The sequence below is a fragment of the Mirounga angustirostris genome, unplaced genomic scaffold (genome assembly GCF_029215605.1).
Source record: "Mirounga angustirostris isolate CCGP_5_RB_7025 unplaced genomic scaffold, mMirAng1.0.hap1 SCAF_15, whole genome shotgun sequence".
Lineage (NCBI taxonomy): Eukaryota > Metazoa > Chordata > Mammalia > Carnivora > Phocidae > Mirounga > Mirounga angustirostris.
In genome coordinates, this window is record NW_026991723.1 from 62,470,629 (window position 1) to 62,480,279 (window position 9,651).

The 9,651-nt window shown below is 41.2% G+C and overlaps 1 long non-coding RNA gene across 1 annotated transcript; it reads left to right on the top strand.

Annotated features, from left to right (window-relative positions):
- Nucleotides 1–7,440: 7,440 nt before the first annotated feature.
- Nucleotides 7,441–8,993, top strand: LOC123849836 (uncharacterized). The gene is made up of 3 exons (XR_006792169.2): nt 7,441–7,698; nt 7,926–7,982; nt 8,142–8,993. It is a non-coding gene; the product is annotated as an uncharacterized LOC123849836 (long non-coding RNA).
- The last annotated feature ends 658 nt before the right edge of the window (nt 8,994–9,651 follow it).

The window sequence follows — 9,651 nt, forward strand, 5'->3', positions numbered from 1 at the left end:
TGGGGAAACTGGAGTCCAGAAAAGTGAAGGAAGCTGCCCAAATTCCCTGTTTTCCTGACCCCATCCCACTCATGCTCTCACATCCCTTGTCAACCTCGCCCAAGGCCAAGACCCCTTAGGTGGATATTTGAAAGTGAAAAGAATATGGTCTCAACCCATGCCCCCACTCTATATCCAAGCAAATAAACTACACTCTGGTCACCCAGCCAAAATATTTTAAATGGGATCTAGCCTCCTAAAAGACACACACACACACACCCCATCATACAATTTAACAAAACCCACTACTGCAATATTATTCAAAGCAGTATAAAGAGCTGCATTAAAAAAAAAACAAAAACAAAACTGAAATTGAATTCTGAGGCATAATCCAAGAGATAGAAGTAAAAAAAAGCCAATATGTGATGATTGAGTATGCACGACCACAACCCTTAATCTCTGCCATCCTCTGCAGTGTAAACAAATCTGCTGATTGTTGATGATATTGCTGAAAACATCACTAATCAAACCTTAAATACCAAATACATTTAAGCAAATAACACTCCAGTAACAGTCATTCTAGCTGATCGTGAAGGAAATTCAAATCAGAGACCAGTTTGAAAATGGCCAGGGCTAGACTGTAGCTTCGCATTAATTGACGAACATCCTAGAGGCAGTGCTTTCTCTTAAGTACAGAAGGCCTGAGACACAAAAGGAAATAAGGAAGAAGTCCAGGAGGCAAGCGCTAATGCAATTTCAAGCTGGAATTACATCAGCAGCTTTAAACAGATGGCAGAATGGGAATAAATGTGTTAGCTCCTTTCTCTTACTTGGGCTTTCATTGTTTATATCATTAAAAATAAGGAGAGTTTAAAATAACATATATCGTCATGTAGCGACTCACAGAGACATACAAAACTTGTTTGAAGAGAAGGCTGAATTTGGTCATACTCCTGGTTGTTTTGAAAACAACTGGGTGAATTCAATTAAGTAACCAGCTGCCTATTTACAAAAGAGAAGAAAACCTTGTAAAGGCACACTGATTATGACTGAGCTGGTCATAGCACACTCTGGATAATCCAAAGATTGGTTTCAGAACATTTCTCCTGTGTGTGAGAAGGCGACGGTGGGTTATGGCATCTTATACGCCTAAGGTTGAAGAGACCTAACTGATTATCTAGTCCAGGGATAGCAAAGAAATGTAGGAGTGTCACCATACATCTGCTGTTCCCAGACCTCGGCAGATATCACTAACCAATCATGGCATCATTCCTGTTGCCTGAGGGTTAGTCTCAGAATTCTCGAGATGCCCGAGCAGTTTCCTCATGACGGAGTGGCTATATGGAAGCCTGTTTCCCATCCCTGATCTTGTCAGCTCATTCATTTTATAGATGAAGAAACTGAGGCCCAAGGAGAGTAAAGTGACCAGTAATATTGATTATAATGCTTTGTTTTATAAATCAAATGCTTGGTAAATACTTAACATATTTATGTGCATGACCTATATGCCTGGCACTGTGCTAACTAAGCACCTTATGTGAGTCATCTCACTTCACCTTGCAACAATCCTATAGACACAATTTTTGTTTCTATTTGAAAAACGAGGAATCAGAGAGGTCAAATCCTGCTCTTCTCATCAGGCTGGTGGAGTAAGCATGCATAAAATCCTTCTCTTCCTTAAATACATAGGAATGTCAACAAAATATTTAAAATGCTTAAAATACACTGGAAATAAAGGGGAATATCTTCATAGAGCAGGAAGAAGGGAAAACCTACCTTACCTATAGGAGTTGGAGTGGGGCCAGGGGGGAGTAGGAACCAGATGTGGGCTCCCCACAAATATTTGGGGGCTCCGAAGTATGTCTAAGCTTGCATGCTAGCCTACACATACCCACCTTCTCTGTTGAAACCTTCTTATGAAGTTAAGAGACGCCACAGAGGGGAGTGAATTTGTGCTGCCCTGAGCCCCGTGGGCCTCCATTTTGTGAGGTGTGGACAGTCAAGCCGCCTCAGGGGACTTGGGCTCATGTCCCCATTCTTGCCTCTTTGGGAATGTAGCCTATGTTCCCTGGGATGAAAAAGTTTCTTCATCTTCACAACAGAGTATTTGTGCTTCTTCTCTGTACTCATAGGTCCCCAAAGGAGTTATGGTGGGCAGCCAATCCTCAGAGACCAGTATCCCTGTGCTAACGTACTACAGCTGTGGTGATTATGGTCTATGTCTTCTGAGGCTGGGTCATAAAAGGCACTGGGACTTGGCCTCGTTCTCTCTTGTATCACTTGCTCCGGGGAAGCCAGGGCCACACTGTGAAACATTCAAGCAGTGTTATGGAGTGGGCTCCATAACCCGGAGCTGAGGCCTCCTGCCAGCACCAGTTGGCCATCCAGATGAGTAAGCCACCTTGAAAGCAGATCTTGCAGCCCAAGTCACACTTAGGGTGACAGCAGCTCCAACCAATCCTGACAGCAACCCCAAGAGAGACACGAATTCAGAACCACCCAGCTAAGCTTCTCCTGAATTCCTGATCCATAGGCAATGTGAGATAACTAATGTTTATTGTTTTAAGCCGCTAAGTTTGGGGGTAATTTGGTTACACAGCACTAGAGAACTAAGATAGAGATAAATAAGATAGTAACCATAAAGTGCTCTCTCTTTATCTATCTTAAGGGATGATTTTGAAATCATCTGAAAATTTGAATTTCAGGTCACTGCATTTCTACTGTATTTCGTCTAAGCCAGTTGACCTTTCTCCCTCGGTTTCTCCTGCAAATGAGGAGTAGCAGAGCTAACCTGGTGCTGTAAATCATTACTCACCGAAGATGTGAAATCGCAAGTCCCAGAAATGAAATGCAAAGGACTGAAGCCAGCACAGTTTCCCCCAGCCCTGGTAAATGTAGATTAGGACTTGGGATCATATACTCAGAGATGATGCCCCTGAGACCTCATTGCTTTATATTAGCATCCAGACTGGTCAGCTTCTTGTTAACATTTCTCCTAAGCCTGCTGAATCCCTTGATGACTTTTGCATACATTAATTAAAGGCTTTAGGAGAGAAAATAATAGATAAACATCTTTTTACCTGCTTCAGGTATTACCAAAAAAACATTCCAGGTCAAAGTTCATCAATATTTCACATAATTAGTCATATTAAATGAAATAATGTCTCCAATTTCTTGTTAGTTTCTTATCTTTCCTTTCCCTGAAAACCAGATAGATATATAATTCTTTGTTAAAGAGCAACATTTTGTCAAACCAATTGGTTTCATAGTCATTTGGAAATGTTTTTTTGAATTATTTTTTTAAAGGGTTAAAGCAAAAAAAAAAAAAAAAAAGCTTCTCAATCCCCCTCATCTTTGGGTCAGAATGAGATTTTAAAAATCACATTGGGACTGCAAAAATTTGCCAGTTATTTAAATCATAATATTTCTGCATATTTGTAGTACGTTTTTATACAAATATGTTGAATTGAATGGGTGGCTCTGTTGGGCCTTTTACTTAAAAGAATTATCTTGTGGCATGAAAACATTTTCTAGGTGATGCATTACTTAGGAACGTGTCCTAAGGCTAAGAAACCGGCAGCTTTACAGTTTAAAAATATTATTGTATTCTTATTTTATCTACAACAGCGAATTCTAATTTTGTAAAATTAAAGTTTTTCAGCTTATTTCTCATGAACATATTAATATCAGAACCTGCCCTCCAAAAGTACTATCACCCAGGCCCCAGGAGCAATAAGGAGGCCAGCACAAAGCTTCCTGAGGCCCAAGAACATTAGACCCTAGTCTGAGTCTGTCCCTGAATGATTGTGGGAGCTTATATGATTACTTTCATTTCTGGGGCTCTGTTCTCATCCATGAAATACTGTCTGTAGGATGCTCTCTAGAGCCTTTCTGTCAGTCCTTCCAGGTCTAAGATTCCAGGCTCTTAATGAAGCATCGCAGACTCGTGATAGCAATGAAAGGACTCTGCCTCCTGATTTGAAGTGATGGCCTTCCATCATCTCTGACCTGATAAGGACCCCAAAAGAAAGATCCACCTCCTTTGTCTTCAAACAGGTGAGAGTTGCCATCTCCATTTCACTACTGAGAGTAGGAACAAAGTACGTACGGTCTCCAACCGTGAGCTATTTGAGGCCTGCCTGAATAGCTTTCTCCGAATTGAGCCCACAGGTAAAAATTAGTTTCTGACGAAGCAGTAATACTAAAGAAGTACAAATGGCCAAAGAGAATAATTAGCATCGACTGCATGCTTACTCTATACCAGACACTGGTCTAAAACCTTATCTCTATTAAAATGTTTAATTCCTACCACAAGCCGATGAGCGGGCACTGTTAATCTCTTCATTTTACAAATGAGGGAACTGAGGCACAGAGAGGTGAAATAACTGGCCCAAAGTCACACAACTCGTAAGTGGCCGAACTGGACACAAATCTGGGTACCTTGTTTTCTTTATCTCTTGCTGTACATACAAAAAGATCTAAATCTTTTTTTTTTTTTTAAAGATTTTGTTTATTTATTTGACAGAGAGATAGACAGAAGAGCACAAGCAGAGGGAGTGGCAGAGGGAGAGGGAGAAGCAGGCTCTGCACCGAGCAGGGAGCCCGATGCGGACCTCGATCCCAGGACCCTGAGATCACGACCTGAGCCGAAGGCAGACGCTTAACCATCTGAGCCACCCAGGCGCCCAAAAAGATCTAAATCTTACACATAATCAGCGAGGTGAAAATAAACAGAACACCATTCGTTTGAGTCCATCAAAGCAGCACAAATTTAAAAATATTTAAATCAGGTGACATCTAAGTTAGAGAAGAGTATGGGGTATTTTCACATACTTTTGGTGGGACTGTAAATTGGTATTGTAGCATAAGCGCGTTTTTGGGGGGTCTTCCTAGAGTACCACCCACACATATGTGCAAGGTTGTACAATGCGGTGCTAGTGTAAGAGCAAAACGTGAAAATCACCCGGAGGTGGGGGAGGGAAAACAAGAACAATTTCATCAGAATTTCTAAGGCTGGGCCTGGGCACTGGTTTCTTTAAAGCTCCTCACCTGTTCCGGTGCAGGACCATTGGACTAAACAAGCTGCAAGTCTCTCCATTTGATGGAATATTATGTTTTTTCCTTCTTTACTGAGGTAGATTTACATGTAATGGACACGGGCAGAACGTATATTGTCTGATGCCATCTATTTAGCAATGAAACAATATTGTGTATTTTTATGTATATATGTATATATGTAAATACATTGAAAAAAATCTAGAAAGATGCATGCCCAAATGACCTGATTACCTCTGGGAATTTGAGGATGATGGTCAAGGAGGACTTTTGCCTTACTGGTAATGTTTTTAATGTCTTACAAGTAGATAAAAAAAAAAATAAATGTAAAAGAACTTACAGATGTTTAAAAGTGAGTATAGTAAAACAATACAAAAACAGAAAAGAAAAAAGCCCAAATCATAATCCAACCAGTTAGAAAAATCTATTTAAAATTTTTTGATCAATTTCCTTCCTGTCTGTTGTGTATTCATATATATGTGTGTGTATATATATATTTATTTATTTATTTTAATCCCCCTCACCCTTTTTACACAAAATAAGAATTATCACATGCCACATTTTCTCTTTTGCAAAGGTTTTCTCCATGGATGCTCCTGAAGCTTGTGCACTGACCCCTCGTATTCCAGCTACCTTGAATTTTGTCCTGCCCTTCTGTGAGAGCCGGGTTGGGGGTGGGGGTCTGAGGTGTGGGCCAGGAGGTGGGTGGGTGGGGGCTATGACATCATATGGACCATCACCAATGGAGATGTGCAGGGTTCCTCTAAACCTGCCACGAGGCTAGTGTTCCTGATTGGGGATTTAGAGTTTTGGGAAATGGAAGCATGGAAACTGTCCTTCTTTAGCATATGAGTTTGTTACTTGACTTCCAGACATATTTTCAATCTGTATGAAAGGAGGGGGTCACCTATAATTGACTTCATCCCAAGAAATGGGACAAAACTATGTAAAAGGGTAAGAACTGGGTCACATGTTTTAAAAGGGAAGCATCTGACACATCTACCCCTCCAAGTGGATGCAACTGTGTCTTCCGGTCTGCATGCCTACGTTATGACCCAATGGTGGCGTTACAAAGTGTCTGTTCCCATGATTTATTTCAACCCCACACAAGTTTATGAAGTACCAGACCTGGGATGGGCACATATTAAAGACCTGATTGCTGATCTGTGGGCTCCCATGGTCCAGAAGGGAAAACATACATACAGGCAGAGCCCTGCTTCGAGGCAGGCTTGATGCACTGTACCTAGCCGAGCCCTAAGCAGTCTGTCAAATATAGGTGTAATAATGGGGACCAATAGGAGGAAATTCTCATATTCCTGGTGGGGAGGGACGTTAGGGCAGTTTTCCTAACTGCCTGGCATCAATTCATTCTTGGACTCATAAACTTGAAGTCACAGCCCTCCTGTGGTTAGAATACCATCCCTGTTTTGGCTGCCTAGAGAGGTATGGCTGCATTTTAACTCCGAGGCAGGGGCAGCTAACATGAAATGCACACAGTCTGTTAATGCCTGGGAGGCAGCGCGAGCTTCAATCTTTCTGGGCTCCACTTCCTCATCTGTAAAATGAGGATCATTTTGTTTTACATTCCCTCTCATTTACCTCCTCCCACACTACTCTCTCTCTCTCTCTCTCTCTCTCTCGGGAATCAAATGAGTTAATGGATGTGAAAGCAGGTTCCACGTTTTAAATAGCTATAGAAACGTAAGGCCATTATATAGATTTTTATCAGAGCCGCAGGTTTATCGAATGTTTATATTGCATCCTTGGAGACCCGTGCTTTTATTTGAAATGCAGTATTCATCTCCTCGTTTTTTGTGAAACTAATCTTTTTATCCAATGACTTCAGTCTGTTTGCTAGAAACCTGTCTAGGTGACAATGTTGATATTCAAAAGCCAATCTGAGAACACTTTCCATCTAAGAAGTGTCAAAAATCACAAATGTGTATTTTTTTTTTTTAAATTGACTTTATCCACTGTTTTACAACCCGGTGAAAATATTGTCAGTTGTAGATGTATGTCTGCTCTGAATATTTCTGGTATTTTTCACGGGTCTGAATGCGGTTCTTGATTTATTCCTCTTAAATAACCCTGCGATCCCAGGGGGAATATCACAATCTATAAGTATCACTATTTACAATAAGATGGATTTTCCTATCTTGCTAATTACAGTATTAATTTCCATTTACAAGTTGGTAATTTGTAGCATCAATCCTTTCCCTGTCATTGGGGTGGGGCTGTTGTTTTCAGAGAAAGCCCCAGGAACATCCTTTCTATTCTAATCTCCAGTTGTGCTCCACATAACAGAAAATGAGGAGGGAAAAAAAAGATAATTTCCTTGATGGCAGACTAAGCAGGCAGAAATTGCTCAGGTTTCTGAACCAACTGTGGGTTTCACCAGCATCTCACCACCCGCCCTGCTTCATCCTTCTACGTCCAAACTGAATCACATCCCCACACCAGGTAGGAAAGCATTACCATCATTATTGCAATATTTATATTCCCATCCCACTCCCCCTTGCGTATTTCATTTCAGTGCCAGGTGTGAGAAGAAAATCATGAAGTAAAAGCATTTCCCCACATGCTCTGTTTCTCTGCTTTGAACCCTCAGTCCCAGCTGCCAGCAGGAGCACCTCGAGGGCTTTCAGAAATTCAATCAGTTCCTAGGTAAGAGCATAACAAGATCTTAACTTCCACACTGTTTTCCTCTATGACTTGGATTTTCCACTGTTTGAGTAAATTCTAATAATTTTGCTTCTAATGGGACCAAGGAGTGGCAAGAGGTATGGAGGTGTTTCTAGGGCTGGAGCTCAGGAATTTAGGAATCCTCCTCCCCCCCCCCGCCCCCAAAATGCTGAACTTTTCCTCTCTTCTTTCTTTCTCTTGGTTCCAAGACAGTGGCAATCAGAGGATGGCCAAGATCATGAAAGCAGCACAGATGAGAAGTCAAAGTAAGTGCTCTGAACCTGAGCTGAACTGGGAGGACCAGAACCCAGGGGGTGGCAAGCTGGGGTGAACAGGCAGCCTTGGCCAAAGGGCATGGTGCAGAGCCCATCCTTGGAACTTATTTGGATTTCTCATGATGCTTCATCCCTGTATCAAAATTCTAGAACAGGAGTTAAAGACCTCAGAAGTCCTCCTGTCTTTCCTTCTCTTCTTGATTGGTAACCTGAAGCTTTCAAGGAATAGAACCCCTAGATGTCAACAGACCTAGAAGGTGATTTGTCCAAGCTGGAACGAGAGGACTGAGGGCAGAGGAACAGAATGGAACTACAGAAGAACTCGGTGTGTGTGGACATTTTGAGGGGAGTTTTATAGCTCCATCAGGAGACCTTGGGGAAAAATTAATAAGAGTTATACAGAAACCTAAGGTAATGGAATAAAAAAAAGAGGCATTTACTCAATCTGTAAAAAAAAACGCACAAGAAAGAACATGAAACCACAGTACCTACATAGCTCAGCTGTATGTGCTGTTTATAGGGTCATGAGGTTATAAACACTATGTGTGAGGAAGAGAGGTAAGTCGAATCTTCCCTAGTAGGAATTAAAAGATGGTAGCTAAAATGGAAAAATCAGGAAAAGGAATTATACTCATGGTATTCAGAAACTTGGAAGTAAATTCTAGAAGAAACCACTAAAATAATTTAATGTGGTTGCCGCTGGGGAGTAGCCCTTTGGAGTGAAGCAGGGGACTGGGATTTTTCATGTTGAAGCCTGTGGTTCTATTTTAAAGGATGTGGACTTTATTTAAAGGATGCTCATGTATTTTAAAGGGAATCACTGGGACTGTCCATAAATATCCAGGGCACTGTGGAACTTGGGAATGAAGCTTCAGAAATGAGAGCACAAACCAATGCATTCCCTTCCCTATCTCAGCTCGTGTGGATCATGGAGCTGGATTTTCCCTCCACTGGGGCCCCCGAGTAAGGACAGCATGAAGCAGAGCCCCTCAGTCACCCCACGACTGACATGCAATATGGGGGAAGTTAAGCCCTTATAGCAACTGGGAAAAAGAGTCATAGTTATTTCACGATATCATATGTATATACATACATACATGTACATATATATGCACATTCAGTATATATGCAGAAAATTTAAGATGCATGGATTATATAATATTTATATAATGTATAATAGAAATATACAATACATGTAAAATTCATATGTATATATACAATGTATTATATATTAATATCATATATATATATACTGATAGGTAGAATAATGGCCCCCAATACGTCCATATCCTAATCCCTACATGGCAAATGGGACTTTGCAAATGGGATTAAGGTTAAGAACCTTGAGATGGGAAGATTACACTGGATTATTCAAGTGGTTCTAATCTATTCACCTGAGTCCTTAAAAGCAGGCAATCGCTCCCAGCTGCAGAAAGCTAGAGACGGCCGCATAGGAAGAACTCAGCCTGTTTCACTGGCTTTGCAGATGGAAGAAGATGCCACAGGCCAAGGGATGCGAGTGATGTTTAGAAACTGGAAAAGACAAAGACACAAATTTCCCTCTCGAGCCTCCAGAAAGGAATACAGGTTTGCCCACGCCGTGATTTTAGCCCAGTGAGACTAGCGTTAGATTTCTCATCTACAGAAATCTAAAACAATA